General features: G+C 39.8%; 1 long non-coding RNA gene across 1 annotated transcript in view; it reads right to left on the bottom strand.

The window, feature by feature from the left end:
* The window catches only part of LOC135256999 (uncharacterized), a 35,126-nt gene extending 22,634 nt beyond the window's left edge, over nucleotides 1-12,492 (bottom strand). The window contains exon 1 of the long non-coding RNA XR_010330565.1: nucleotides 12,247-12,492. This is a non-coding gene — a long non-coding RNA (uncharacterized LOC135256999). The remainder of the gene's footprint in view (nucleotides 1-12,246) is intronic.
* Between the last annotated feature and the right edge of the window lie 760 nt (nucleotides 12,493-13,252).

The following is a 13,252-nucleotide window of genomic DNA, read 5'->3' as shown; positions in this document are numbered from 1 at the left end:
CATCAGAAGGCATGGCTAACAATACAATCGGTTAGTCGTGGGAGAGAGAATATCTCTCATACCAGACCTTATTCAGCTTTGAATCTTTCTGGTTACCTGGTCCAGCATTTTTGATAATGGTTATTTTTGGAGTTGGTCATCCAGCAGACTTGATCCTCACCTTTGCTGCGTAAGCCAAACCGTGGAATGGCTGTGACAACAAATAATCTACAAGGTGTTCTTCCCCATCCCACTCTCTCCATCTGAGTCCATGCCTCTCTGTCACCCCCTCACTCACGCTGCCGTTAATTGCCTCGTTGGCAGCACCACTCTCCAAATCCATCGTTCAGGGCTAACTGTTGTGTTGGCTAACGCAAGTAGCTAGCTACTGTTCAATAAAAAAAGGGAAACTTAAAGTAATAATCTCGAAGATTTTCATTAAAATAAATGTCTGTTAAGTCACTATCTATCACTGCATTGGGTAACACAATGGTGATTGAGCATATTTTTATATTAATTTATACTATTATTATTATCATAATTCATGATTAAAACACTTGGTGTCTGTGGCGACATTCCCGGGAAAAAGTCACAAGCGGCGCACAGTTAGTGACGCGTTTTTCATCACCCATCAGTGGTTGGTCCGCCAGAGAGGGTAGGCGGAACTAACGCAACAGGCTCGCTCTTCAACTCACTTGTGTGTGAGCGGCGTACTGTTTTTTCCAGTGTCTGCATGCGTTACAATAACAGAGAAAGGGGGGGTTGGGGGAGTTATTGAACCCTAAAAAGTTTTTGTGTAACATGAGAGATCATATTATTTGTTGATGTAGATTTCGTATTACATTTAATGACAATGGAACTTTACTAAATTACATAGCTATTTGCACAGCTAACGCTAGCTACCAGACCATGTCAAGAAAGACAACATTAGTTTAGACGATGCGCACAGTATCCATCTCTCATATCAGGTAACGTTGTGTTAGCTAGCTAGCTAATGTAATTAACACAATCTAATGTCGGCTAACAATTAGAAAAAAACGCTAGCTAACGCTACCGACCGGTACCGACCTCGCAAAACGTCTCTCGAATGCAATGCTACCATGTTGCAACGTTGCAGTGTAGCTAACTTAAGGCCAGTTCAGATCAATGATTCGCAACGAGACTGGGTGCAACTTGCAAAATTCCAAGACGTCTGATTGTAAACGTTATAAAACTGCACTTGGCGATTTGACAAGGACGGTCTTTTAAAACCTCAGGGCAGGCAACGGCTCTGCTACTAGCCAGTTCACACCGCTGCAATTTTCTCTGCAACATTCTAAAACTGTTTTGCCTCGTTGCAAATCATTGATCTGACTGGCCTTAACGTTACCGTTATTTACATTGCCATCAAGTTCATCAATATATTATAATGATCGGAATAAAGCCGGGGTATGTGGAGCAGAGCCGGGTCTGATTTCTGAAGACGTCATGCAGGAGAAAACTAAATAAAAGAATACGCCAGTATGGATTAGCATTGTTATTATTTTATTACGCTTCCTCATATGTTCCTTCAGCCTTCATGCCCTTTTTGATGAAATCTCCTTTGTTTTTGTTTTATTCTCCTTGTTCTGATTGCCAATTTAACACCCAGCTCAGCTTTATTCTCGAACAGTTTAGCTAGCAAAACCAGAAACTACAGGGGTAACATTTTGCAAGGCAGTTGTTTCAAAAATACCACACAACAATCATTCACGAAAAAGACTTATTGTGCACGAGATACATAATTGCACGAGCCACAGCGAATCCCGCAAATTCTTCTCTGCAGTGTAAAGATGTTCATACCGGGCAAAAGGTGGATAAAGAACGTTTGCAGAAATTGATCATCACTAATTCTACCCCAGGTTTGCTACGGCATTTTAACCCGGCTCGGTAGTGTAAAGACATCTTGAGTTAGCCTAATGTTAGACAACGAATGAGTATGTACATAACGTTACTTTTATAACAACCGTTTTTTATTCAGTAAATAGTAAGTGTTATAGTTGGCGTGCCAACTGACTGACATCACACAGGCGACACTGGTTGGATCCGGTTGGATCTATGGGAAGTGAGGTCCAAAAACACACCTGCAATTACCGCTTCTTGCCATTGGCACCGCCATAGAGAACGAAACTGAAATCTTCGAGATTGTCACTTTAAATCTGAAGAAAGGAAATTTGGACAACCGCCTCTGCCTCTGATAAGGCCTAAATAAAATGTAATTTTTTAGTGATGTGTTTAGTAATTCCCAATTTGTACGTTATAATACAATCCGCTTGTTAAGTCTGACGCAACGTGTGACGTATTGCCATTTCCAGGTCCAAACGGTCCTTCAGATCCCGAACCTGTGAACCTGTTCACGATCACTTCCTTCTTTAGTGAGGCACCATTGAGGGTTAAAAAGGGTCTAAATTCTTTCAACTCCAATAAAATCAATACGCTACTAAATCCAGCATTCTAAAGCAGTTAAAACAGCAACATTATTCTTTCGATTTTGAATTGTTGTACGTCCCCTCACCTTTTCAATGTCCAATTTCGCAATAGATGGCAACGTTGAATCACGGTTCTAGTTACTGGCATCATGATTTAGGGATGCCAACCAGCCCACAAAATACGGAATCATCCCTTATTTCGACAGTAGACTAGGCATTCCGTATTTAACCGTATTTAACGTATTTACGGGACACATTTTCATCCATATCTTTGTGAATATCTAGCTAGACATTAGACAACCTAGCTAGGCAGCTGATTAGCATTTTTCAGAGCTAGGTTGTAAAAATGATTTTTATCCAGACTGGACAGTGATAACTAATAGTAATGCCTATAACTACATAGCAGAGCCACCGGCAATTTCAAAGACTTTTCTCCATGCTGCGTTCCTCTTATCGGTGTCTCTGTAGGAGATCGTATAAAGTTGGGAAACCTGATACGGCAATTACGAGTTAGGTCCTCCATTGTGGAACTATAAAATGTGGAACTAATATTTGAAAAAAATATGGGCAATTTACTTGACGGATCATTAGATCAAATCTGATTGGTTACCGCAACGCAGCGTTGACCCGCCTGGGGTTCAAAGTTGAACTTTGGGCATCTCCCCGCGGCTTTGCCGCACCGCCTGCAATCCCAACATGCATTGTTGGGGTCTGGCCGCCACCTCTCATTCAAAATGAATGGAGGCGGTGTCGCTATGTACAGTGTGGCTTTACCGTAAGGTGGTGATGATGATTCACAACTTTCGGTTATGCAGGTTTATAGTACGCTATTCCAAAAGTAAAATTAGACATGTTATACATCGTTAGAAAGCTTATACTGTCACATATTAGATAGCGTAATAGTCAATCAAGCCAGATTGTACTACAAAGGGCGATGACACTGTAAACAGCATGCGTGGTATTACGCACAGCTATTTGGAAGGTACCCAGGCATCACAAATATATTTCACGAACGGATTGTCCAAGACAATATTTGACCACTCAGTCTCGAAAGGGATGTGTAAACCCAATGTTAAGGTTGTATATTTATTCCATATTTAGTCCCAGATGTTTACAGTAGAATGACATGTTATAATTTTAGAAAAATTTGTCTTGTTTATTTTGTTATTCACTGAGCAGTGTTTTACTAATGCATATCTCAGGGCTATTGTTGGGTTCATCTTGTTACTATGATGGAATGCGATTTTATAGTGGTGAAAGAATATTTTTAAGAATGCCCAGATAGACACTATTGTCCAGTGTGTCATGGGTGGGGATGTAGTCGCAGATGAGACTGCAGGGAGAGGGTGCTTGTTAAATGATCGATCGGCATGACAATGGTGGCGCTGCAAAACTCCATATTCGGCATAGTTGTCTTGTATCGTCTACTAATGAAACTAGAACACAGAGTTTCTGTTTTCAACTCATAGTTTGGTTGCAGGAGCAATGAATCTCTGAGTTGAGTTGAATGTCTTGGCAATCCGGTGTTCTGACCACTAGGGGGATTGCGCGAAGGGGATATGAGCCATTCCACATGGGTTTTCCAACCAATTAAGTGGGCAAACACCACGGTGACATGCATGAAAGCTTCGCCGGGGCACCTTCCATTCTGGACATTTTGGCAACTGGTTAACAACACATCAGAAAGGTCAGCCTGCCTTTTTCATCCAAGAACCACTACCCGTTCTCACAGCCATAAAAATTAGGGAACAATAAAAGTTGCAACTAATGCCAGTAGATATAGTCTGGGGATGACTGAGGAAAGTGATGCTGTATGAAGAAGAAACCCCATCAAAATCAGTGGCTTAATCACCCAGCACGAAGCTTGCCAATGATGGTCCTTAAGGACTTTCACAAATGCAGTCATGGTAGAATTAGAAATGCAGCCTGTTTGTTTCTGATAGCACACTTGGAAAGTTTTAAATACGGTCAAAGCCACTTCTGAATCTATATACACGAAAGCCTACTTCTGCGGTACTCATTTGAGTTGTACAATTAACAGGATAATGTTGAAGTGTTGTCTGCATATACATTATATATATTATGTTGTTCATATTTTACTTCTACATGTCTCCTGTGTTCTATCAGACTTATGGTTGTGAAATAGGTAACTTAAACACAGAAAGTCTTTTTTTTTTGCTACAGTTGTGGCTACTGTGTGCTTGTTTTAGATTCCTATTTTACCCCAAGCTGGAAAAGACAGAAGGGGGCAGGCACTGAAATGTGGGCCGGAATTAGGGTATCAGCAGGGGGTTTCATGGTCAAAGCAGAGATGAAACACTCCAACGTCGCCATTAAATCCAAAATTCCCTTTATACCTCCTTTTACTTTTTGTAATTACACTGAATATTTAATACTACATTGTCTGGGCCAATTAGACATTTTATTGACCTCTGTCTGAAAGTGATTTATCCTGCCTGCTCTTCCTTTGGTTCTGTTTAGAGATGTATGCTCCTTCTGCAAAGAGAAAACACACTGACAGCACTGTGCAACAGTATTCATTAGGAAAAACAATGAATGGTAGTTTACAATGAGTAACTGGCTCCATACCAAAATAAATTAAATTATTTTCATATTCATGGACACAAATATGCAAGCCATGAGAGCTAATGCTTTGTCCAAAGCAAATCATTTTGAAAAAGGTACTGATATATTGTGGTCTGTGTGTTATATGAGGGAACGCACCATGTGAGAATCTGGATCTGGAATACCCAAACTCAGTCCTGGGGATGCCTGTGTATGCTGTTTTTTTCTATCTGACATACATTTTTAGTATCTAATAAACAATTGAGACTCACTGTATTATGTACAATTGGTTGATAGGCTAGTGAATTGATTGATTGATTAATTCATTTATTGATTGAATAACAAGAAAAATACAACATGAGTCCTACATTCTGACACCGAGTTACTGAAAAAGGGTGACATCTGCTTATGTCTCAAATTGCAATGGCCAAAACATGGGTTCTGAGATAAAGACACAATCATGGATATTATGTCCATGCATGTTCTCAGTTAGATTAATTAATTAAATTGTGATTTTAACATCCATGATTGCCCACTGCACAAAAGCCAATATTGTCATTCCTTTTCAAGTTCATGGAAGCTATCAAACCTTCCTCCTCAAAACTACATTGTTACCCCCCACCCTACCCCCCCACTCTCCCTAACTCCTGTTAAAGACTTAGTATCCTTTCACTGAAATTCATGGAACTTGTCTTTACATACATTCTCCCCCACAACTGTTCATTCAAAATGTTCACGTTTCCCTCCGTCTTTTCAAGCACTTTAATGGCATCGCCACAATTTCCGACACTTAAGCCGCGCTTCCTGATGGTAGCGTTGGCACGCCATTGTGCGATTCAATAATTTTTTCTTCACACGCGATTCATGGGACCTTTCAGCGGCGAGTGCTTAGGAGGCCCTCCAGGACAAAGGCCACCAGCTGGTTCCACTTCACCGCTCTCCTCCACAGCACCGCTCGCCGTGTGTCAGGGACCAGGAGTGGCCGCTTGATTGGCGGCTGTTCCCAGACCATGCCTCAGTACGCTGCTTGCAGTCTCAGGGATTTTACTTCCCCCTTCATTTTTATTTGTCCTTATATTTAGTATCGTTTTACTTGTTTGTTTTTTTCCCATGTTCAGACTATTACTGCCATATGGAGGGTAAACTGCAAGTGCAAGAACTAAACTATTTTTCAAAAGGGGGTAGTTTCTGCAATAACACTGATGTTTTCACTGGTTTTCTACTGTGACCAAAAAATAAAGCCACCGAACAAGCAGGCTTCCTCTTGTGTTCTGGAGCACACAATGGATCTTTCTCTGAACTGTGTGTGAGTTCATGGTATGGGATTGGGTTTATTTGCAAATAAGCCTAATATATAGACAATAATAATTGCAAAAACAATAAATCAAATGATATAAGTTGTGTTTGAGGTTGGCATTTTCACAGATTAAGAGTGACACAGGTTTTCTGCATGATACCAAGCACAGTATATTATTGTTCTTCCATCGCCCACTAACACACAGGGTGCACTGTAATCCGGATTAGTTGACTTTACTAGAAAATTGCGTGGAAACCTTAAATTGTTGCATTAAGCCATACAAATTTTCACATATGGTGAAACATAACTGGTTAAGTAGTATGTTCTTAGGGTCTAAATTGAATAGAGCAGACATTTTAAATTCAATACGCTAAACATTAGTAAACACTACTCTTCCATGCAATCGAAATTATAGCAAGTTGCTGGCAACAATTAAGCAGCCGCAGGGGCACAGTGCTACACTACTCCTCACCTTCCAAAGAGTGTGGCCTCACGCTCGCATGCCACTCACAGGTTGCCACACCCATGGGGCCTGTCCATCAAGGCCATGAAGGCCAAGGCTCACCATTAGCGGAGCAAGTAGGCTGCCATTTGGCTGGACAGCAACACTTCTATATTCTTTCAAAAAAAACAAAAAAAATTTTTTTTTTGCAAATTGATTGCTTCATTTTCATGCTAAAACATCACTGCATTTTGTTCATCAGCTGTGACAAATTCACACAGAATCTATTGAAAATACACAGCAACATGCTATATACAGCACCAACAGAAAAGTACTGCTCATAAAACAGTAATATTGCTGTAAAAACAAGTAGAATTCCTAACACGTTCAACAATAAATGGCTTGGAACAAGAAACTTCTTCCACAGTTTTCTCTTTGACAGGTTACATGAGTCAAACGTTAGCTTCCTTCTTCAGCGCACAGTTACCCAGTGTGTCTGTTCAATTAACAGTAACTCCTCAGGCACCAATCTGAAGCCATGCCAACTGTTCTTAGGCAGAATTTCAAAATGTAGGTTTCTAGCCATACAGAAACTTATTGTATTGAGTAATCGTTGCCTAACATAATGATTATGCTGACTATTTCACTGGATATTCCAAAACACTTACTTTGATTTAGTAATGGGAACTATTTCCTCTAAAACATAAAATAATAAGTAATGACCACTTATACATTCTTATAGTGTGAAAGAAAACCAGTGAGAAGGACAGGTCTGATCTCCCATTGGTAATCTGAGTGAGAATTATTTGCCCATCATGACACCAAAATGCAGCTGGATGACACTGCTTTAAATTTACACCAGCACACATGAACTGAGGACACATGCAATTTACAATTTGGCTGTGAGAACAATTTTCAAGAATTAACTGATAAATGAAAAAGACGGACAAAAGAGAAAGGCAGCCGCTAAAATTTGCACGGCGCTCAATTATACATTAGTGAACATCACTTGGCAATCTGCTCATCGCTGTTTAATTGGATAGCAATACCGCCTCTGGTCTTGTTCTCTTATTAACAGCTTCAGCAGGCAACGGTGGCGGAACTGCACACCCAACCACACGTTTGATCCTGAGGCTCCCCAGGGCCCACTGGGGACAGATATCAGCCTGCTGAACCTGTGTGCAAACTGCAGGCACAGCTAGCTGGGGGAGGGGGTCCAGGGGTAGAGATACGCCCCTCATACCGCCTTGGCATGCGCCAGCAGTGATTAATCTCTGTCATGATTGGTTATGATTTTGGTAACAAAAAAAGCAAGCCGATGCAAATGAGCCCCCGAGCCTAAGGGAAAAAGGTTGATTGCTTTTTCAAAATCTGCTTATTTCTTGTGGTCCTCCTGAAATGTGAAAGTAGTGTAAACAAATTCCTCTCTCTTACTTACCTCTCTCTCTCTCTCTCTCTCTGTCTGTCTCTCTCTTTCTCACTCTCTTTCTCTTTCTCTCTCTCTCTCTCCTCTCCTTCAGGAGCTGGAATTTAAAATAATTTGGCCTCACACAGTGAATTGAGGAAGAGAGAACGCCTACCTATGACAGTGAAGTGAGAAAACCTGAGCCTTCATTCAAGTCAGTCAGAGAAGACTGATTCTGTGCTGCCCCTATAGGTATAGCTTTGGAATTACAGTATTGAAAGTAGCAGTTGGCTCGAGTGACTAGTGTTAAAGGTTTATTCAGGAGCTGTGTTCACAATCATATGAAAAACCTATGAGCACCGTGCCTGTTTGACTGCTATAGCATTACCCACCTCCTCCCCAGATTCTGCAAGCCTGTAGACAACCAGACAATCCCCTCACCCTCAGCCTTCCCCCACCCCAAGCTGCTTTCCAACTTGCAAGTTACTTGCAAGAGCAGTAAAAATTATAATTCTAATTTTCAGATTTCCAGGGGTTCATGTAAATCTGTACCTGGTCTTCTGTGCAGATAAAAAGAGACCCTCCATGCATAAAACAATTAAAATGATGGATTTCCTTTTAATTCTGATATGTCAGTGCTGGACTTGCTGCTGTGCTCCAGAGTTTCAAAACTGTACAGACAAGTCCTTTTGATTTTTATCATTGCATGCACCTGAGGGAAGGTTATTCAAATGAAATATCTGCCCTTCAGAGGGTAATTGTTTTGAAAAAAAAATTATAATAACCATGATGTAAAAGAGATTTATATTGGCTTTTATCCAGAAGCATTTTTTTTCTGTTTCCCTGCACCTATTTCATTACATTTTGTGTTTCTGCTAATAACTGAAAATCCATTATGTGAAAATCTAATGAATATGTTGAATGAAGTTTTTTCCTAGCTCTTCTTTCAAATTGTATCACAGTAAAATTATAAGAGCATTTTCTGTTTTATTTTTTTAACAAAAAGAAAAGAAAATTAGAGGACACTGCATTTTTTGTCTTTGTACAATCTTCTTTTTTTGCTTCAAGTTCTGAATGATGTCAACAAGCCTGGCAGAAAACAAAGGAAGGAATAATTTATAGTTTTGAAATAAGGGCTTTCTTTGAGTACTAGAGTGCTAGGAGAGTGAGCACTAAGCAAATGATAGAATGATTCCTCTGTTGGTTTAAAGCAAGTCTATTATAGACACAAATATACCCAGCCAAAAGGACTGAAATTTTGGGCTAATTTAGGACCCTATCTTTTTAGATTAGAAAGTGCTGCTGAAGGGCGGTATTCCTGTAGGGCTCCTTTTAAAAATAAGAATAAAAAATAAGAGTGATACTCCACATTTCCAAAAGTATGTGGACATCTGAACATCACACTCATATGTAGTTGTTGAACATCTCATTCCAAAACCATGGACATTAATATAGCATTCAACCCCTCTTTGCTGCTGTAACTGCCTCCATTCTTTTGGGATGGCTTTCCACTAAATTTTGGAACATGGCTGTGGGGATTCGCTTTCATTCTGCTGCAAGAGCATTAGTGAGGTTTGGCATTAATGTTGGGTGTAAGGCCATTTTTATGGACATTGCTTTGTGCATGGGAAATTGTCATTCTGAAACAGGAAAGGGCCTCCCCAAACCTGTTGCCAAAAAATTGGAAATGCACAATTCTATTGAATGTCAATGTATGGTGTAGCATTAAGATTTCCCTTCACTGGAACTATGGGGCCTAGCCCAAACCAGGAAAAAAAGCCTCAGTCCATTATTCCTCCTCCACCAAACTTTATAGTTGCCACTATTCAAGCCATTACAGTTGGCATTATGCATTCTGCCAGACCCAGATTCATCCATCAGACTGCCAGATAGTGAAGCGATTCATCACTCCAGAGAACATGTTTCCACTGCCCCAGAGTCCAATGGCGGTGGGCTGTACACCACTCCAGCCAATGCCTGTCTTTGCACATGGTGATCTTAGGCTTGTGTGCGGCTGCTCAGACATGGAAACCCACCTCATGAAGCTGTTGATGAACAGTTCTTGTGCTGATGTTGTTTACAGAGGTAGTTTGGAACTCTGTAGAGAGTGTGCAACTGAGGACAGATGGCCTTTAGACGCTACATGCTTCAGCACTCGGTGGTCCTGTTCTGTGGGCTTGTGTGGCCTACTGCTTCATGGCTGAGCTGTTGTTGCTCCTATACGTTTCAACTTCATAACAGCACTTACCATTGACTGGGGCAGCTCTAGCAGGGCAGAAATGTGACAAACTGATTTGTTGGAAGGGTGCCATCCCATTACAGTGCCAGATTGAAAGACACTGAGTTCAACAGTACGACCCATTCTACTGCCAATGTTTGTCAATGGAGATTTCATGGCTGTATGCTTGATTTTATACACCTGTTAGCCACTAACCACTCATTAGAAAGGGTGTCCACATACTTTTTGAGATGTAGTATATATATATATATATATATATATAAATGCTGCATTACCCATCATGACATACAGATGGTAAGAAGTATGTATTTTCCTTAGAACTGTAGACAAACTGTCCCATGAATAATTATACTAATTAAGAGTTCTAATGTATTCATTATTCACCTGATGTCCATTATTCCTAATAATTCAATTATTGGCTGATTGATATTTCGCATACTTTTTTGTTGAAGTCTTGTTAAGTCTCATCGAACAAGTATAACCAGATTAGAAATTTTTTTATTGCTTGAAAAAATAATAAGCTTAAATTTACAGTATGTTTTTCATTTAGTACTTACAGTACAATAAAATCATGAAATATTTTAAAGTACTTAGATACAGGTGATATGAATTTCAAAATATATGCTGTATGAAAGTCAGTCACCATAAATAATTACGGTTATTTCTGAAAGTTTTATCAAGTAACAATTCCATGATTATAAATATGCTTTACATTATATGCTTTTAAAGCACATGTAATAAAACCTACATATGTATACTGGAATGCACATATAACTAAAATAACAAGTAATATGTAATATGCAGACCTTTGGAATAAAGTGGGGCTTCCCCCATTCATTCAAGACAACCACCCTTTCCTGCTTGTGTCATGACTGAACTCTGGCAAATTTGAGGTGAAAATTAGTGTAGTCAGAGTTGCACCTTATTTTAACTTGCTAATACTATAATCAAAAAGGAAAAACTGTTAATATTGATGATAAAAGCTCACACTTATGTAATCACATGAGATATGAACATATCAGGACGATTGTTGGGAATTTGCACTCATTTTCACTCGGTGTTGAAATTGAAACCCACTCTTTAGTGGTCTCATTCTCACTCTGCAGGCTCCTTCACTCTGAGGGTCATATATGGGGAAAGGAAATGAAATGTTCATTTAAAGAAGCTTAACCTGAAAAACAACAGTACTTTTGTAAAATTCCAAAATTAACAATGATGATCTGGAACAGCTTAGCAAGAACGCAAAGACCATAGATGAAGACAGCAATCTTTCAGGAGAACTCACTGAGCTTTAAGAGCTACTTCTGTCACAACCATTAAAACTAAAAACCCCTTGGACTTGCTGTGTGCCTTTACAGTCCAGAACAAACAGTGCGCAATGTGACAAACATAGCAGCCAAGTTGGTACTTTTGAAAGCAGAAGCATAGTAATCATTCTTTCTCGCATCACTGCACCTCTCAACCAATCACTGTAGGCCGCCTGGTTCTCCAAGTCATATTCTGCTAGTTTGGAGACAAAAAAGTTCCCAAGGCCTGTTTTATTCTCTGTAATTAGATATGTTCATCATGCAGTTATAGTCATGAAAGGGGACTGCCCCTGCTGAAATCAAATTTCAGTCTGCATTAGATTGTTAGATCTACAGTCCAGAGTGAGACAAAGGATGATGGGGTCAATTTCAGTCTGAAGACTCAGCAGTGCTTATGGTCATTGGAAGCAGGAGAAAACTATAATACTAGGACTCTTAATATGATACAGCCAAACAGAAAGACTGAATTAGCTTCCATTTCCCTTGAACATTTCTATTGGTAATGCTAAAGCTGAAGAGAGTGTTGGTTCAAAAAATGTGTTTCTCCATCACTTACATTACCTACCTTGCTGCTTCAGTCCCTGTAACCAGGCCCAGTGGCTTGAGGTGTGCTGCACAAGTCCACAGCTTTATATATACTTTGTATAAACTGTGCTCCAACACACTGGATTTGAAATGAAACAATGTAAGCATAACCTCAGAGAGTTCCCTGCAAGATACACACTGGTAAGCCTCAAAAACAGAATGGCCTGGTTTTATAAAAAGTACATTAGAATCTTGAGTTCTGGAACAAACTCTTATGGACACATGAGATGAGTATTAATCTATACCAAAGTGATGGAAAGAGTCTGCATGTCTTAATCCTGCAGGTGGAGCTGATTGGGGCTTGATTGCTTGATGATGCACACCTGTGTCTACCTAACAGTCGACTGGATAAAGCCTGAAGACACCTCAGTTGAAGAGGCTTTTGAGAGATTCATTTGGAAAGAGATATTCCTTTTAAAGACTTTTGTGTGCTATAATTTTCCTTTACTAGGTTTTGTTTTCTGTATGTTTTCTGTTGGTACTTTTCTGTTGTAGGTTGCAGGTGGTCAGTCAGTTTTTATGTTTTAAAACATTTTTAGATGGTTAGGCCAGAGCAGGAAAAAGTTTGCCGGAAGACTCACTCCTTATACCTGTAGAGATGTTTAGAACTGTGCTTTCTTTTAGATAAAGAGTAGCCTAGCTCAGAGGTGCGTTCAAGTTCAGCGAACAAGGCGAACGTTTGCAAACGTTTGCAAGCTATTTCAAACTTTTTTCCGTTAGCTTTGTGTTCGCCGCAAACGTTTGCAAACATAAGTGAATGGTCTGAGAAGGTAGTCTGAACAAAAATGGACGCTGGACTGAGGAAAATGTTCCCAGATGGGTATTTCAATTGAAGATGCCGTTAAGTGTGATCAGTTTTTTCAATAATGTTATTACTAACGCTAGCCAATTGTTATTATTGTTCGCTAGCTAGCTATTTTTTTTTTTATCATCGATGATCACAGAAGCGGCTGTGAGTACAAACGCTCTTGTCGCCATGTCTGTTT

Source organism: Anguilla rostrata, chromosome 6 (assembly GCF_018555375.3).
Source record: "Anguilla rostrata isolate EN2019 chromosome 6, ASM1855537v3, whole genome shotgun sequence".
Classification (NCBI taxonomy): Eukaryota; Metazoa; Chordata; class Actinopteri; order Anguilliformes; family Anguillidae; genus Anguilla; species Anguilla rostrata.
This window is presented reverse-complemented; position numbering and strand designations above follow the sequence as displayed.